We start from the raw sequence: 3264 nt of genomic DNA on the forward strand, positions 1-3264 counted from the left end.
AATTCGAATGGGTTTTTCTTCTTCAAGTTTGAAGATATACAGGGTATGAATAATGTTCTTGAAGGGGGTCCTTGGCTGATTCGGAACAAACCTCTTTTTCTCAACACTTGGTCCCCTACAAACACTCTTAAAAAAGAAGATATTAAAAAGGTTGCGGTTTGGATTAAATTGCACGAGGTTCCTCTAGCGGCGTATACTGATGATGGGTTAAGCATGATGGCGTCTAAAATTGGTTCTCCTTTGCGGCTGGATTGGTATACTATTGATATGTGCAACGAGGCTTGGGGACGAAGCAGCCATGCTAGGGCCCTCATTGATATCTCTGCTGAACATGACTTTAAGGAGGTCCTAACCATGGCTATTCCTGAGCTGGATGAGAACAAATATGTCAATGAGACTATTCGTGTGGAATATGAATGGAAACCCCCGAGACGTGCCCATTGTTGTGTATTTGGGCATGACTCGGAGGAGTGTCCAAAATGCATTCGATCGACAGTGAGACCTCCTACTAACAGTCTGAAAGTAGATGAGGATGGTTATACGGAAGTCAAGACAAAGAAGAATGTAAAGAAGAGCGGTTTTCAAGTTAACAATCAAAAGCCCAAATTTGAATATAGACCTGTGGATAAAAAGAAAAAGGCAGTGAGTTCTTCCAACGAGAATGCGCGGTGCACTAGTTCGTCCAAGGTTCAAACACACAATTCGTTTAGTGCTCTTGGGTTTGTTGGGGGGAATGGGGGTTCCGTCCAGGGGAAATATAAAGGGGGAAGTGAGCTAAATGAGGAGTCTGATGATGACGAGGTAGAGGTTGTATATGATGAAACGAATGAGTTTATGACATCGGGTACACGTCCTACGTCTTCCAGTACAGGGGCAAGCACCTCTCACATAAAGTTATCCAATGGATAGGTGCCTTCTGTTTCATGTTAACGGGCTGCCGGTTGGTAGCAACTTCATTTTTAATGATGGCGGTTGACGTCGTTTGTTTGTTTTATTTCCGTTTGTCTACTAGTTAGTCATTATCATGATTGTAGTAGGCTAGATTGAGGTGGTACCTTGGTTTATTTGTTTTTGTTTTTGCTTACATGTATAGGGCCTGTCCTGTATATGAACTAGTGGGGAATTCATCCTCACTACTTGCACTTATTTGGCGGTTGTCTATAATAGAATCACCAGGGTAACCCCTTTACCCAAAAAAAACTTAGACAAGTTATGAACATGAAATGAAGCTTTGAACAAAATACATAATTCGGGTGAAAAAATACAAGATACTTATATTTATTTTTGAGAAAATGATATAAGTAAGATACATAGTTATATAAATTATTTTTAACACAAGAACACATATACAAAAGATAGTGACTTGTACTTGTGCGATACAAGTCTAGTGACTAACGTTAATAAAACACGTTTAGGTCACGACGCTAGATAAGCAAACCCAGTGAAGTTTACGACGCAGGAATGCAAAGTTGTGAGTTCATGCTCCCCTTTTCTTTTAACTGTTTTCAGTTTTATAACTTCGGGGGTGAAATACATGTTACAAATATTACGATGTTTACAAATGGTATGATGGATACAAAAACAAGAAGCACTCTTGGTGATAACTAGTACCAAGTATGATGCGTTTTGAGGAATGATACGAGAAATCGTGTCACGAATAGGGTACCATAAGCACCATTAATCGTGTACATACTTAGACCGCAGAACAAAAGGTTAGATCTAACGGGTGACCGGGCAGCCACACTCTTGGTGAAAACTAGTACCGAGTAGTGCTTTTGTGTCTCCGTCGTGAATCGACAACTAGAAAAATGCCTATGGTTTGGTGACTTCCTATGTCGTGTCACTTGTTAATGGCCTTGCAACCCATTAACAACCCTGATACATACAAGAATACTTTATAGTTCATACCACAAGAATACTTTATTTTACACGAATACTTTATCGGTACAAGATTTGTACCACAAGAATGCTTTATTTTACAAGAATACTTTATTTCACAAGAATACTTGATTTATACAAGATACATACCATGTTTTTCATTCAAAGTATACAAACGTTCAATACAAGAATTGCATGAATTCACACCAACATTATGTTGACGTTTTTCCAAAAATCACATGCATTTCAGGTAACTAAAGTGGATGAGCGTGCGGTCTTACTCATGCTCCTGGATGTTGTTTATGTTTATCTTTAAATAAAGTTGTAAACTTTCAGACAATGTGTTGTCTCGTGATGTAAACACTTAAAACATGTTTCTGTTATGTAATGGTGTTTGAAGTTATTTTTACGAGCATGTAGTATGTTTACCTTTCGTATGCAATGAGAACCTTTCATGATCACACCTCGTGCTTCCGTCGAAGAAAGGGGTGTGACAGATTGGTATCAAAGCTGCGATTGTAGTGAACCAGGATTCCTTCTTGATTCTAGTCTACAATCTCTAGGATCCTTTCACGAAAACAATTTTTCAAAAAGTTTTCATTGCATAAAACTTCCCACGACATCGACTACCTGAAACTGTTTACAAGAGTCAAGAAAAGACACTATGAGACTTAGGGTGCACTGGAGTAGCACTTTTCTTTGATTAACGAATTACTTACAATTATGTGTGGTAATTGATATATACATATACTAGAAGTAGAATGTCACAAGTATACGTGACTTTACCTGAAAGCAATGGCCCATCTGAAGGAAGTAATACGAGGATGAAACGAACTGTGCGGACTGTGCAAGGAGTTACGTAATTATGGATGCATACATAATTATGCAATTCAGTGCACAGAAACCATAGCAAATCTTGTCACGTATAGATTCCCTCAGTACAAGAAAAGGGTAAACGTGAACACCCCTCCCCCAGACTATTAAATACTCTATGGGAGTAGTAATGTAGGGTATAAATGTCACACCCTGGCTTTGCAGAAGCGTGGGTTTATTTGGTGTGACTTCTTAATACCATAGCTTAATCACAACAAAGCTATATGAAAATAAAACCGTGATAATCATCCATTACTTCAAGTTTTAAAAGTATAATACCACAACATTGTTTTCAAACGTCGACACATGCAACGATAATATAACACAACTAAATAAAACCTTGCTCGAAAGACACAACCAAAACATGAAACAAAAACACAGCTTAAGACTTGTGACTCGTCCAGGTAAAAGCCACAACCCCTAAACTTGGATGATATCACCCTTCTTACGCAGCTTGAAAACATAGCATACCTCGCCAGATCTATAATTCCCTGAAATACATGTATTGTCACA

Source organism: Helianthus annuus, chromosome 9 (genome assembly GCF_002127325.2).
Source record: "Helianthus annuus cultivar XRQ/B chromosome 9, HanXRQr2.0-SUNRISE, whole genome shotgun sequence".
Lineage (NCBI taxonomy): Eukaryota > Viridiplantae > Streptophyta > Magnoliopsida > Asterales > Asteraceae > Helianthus > Helianthus annuus.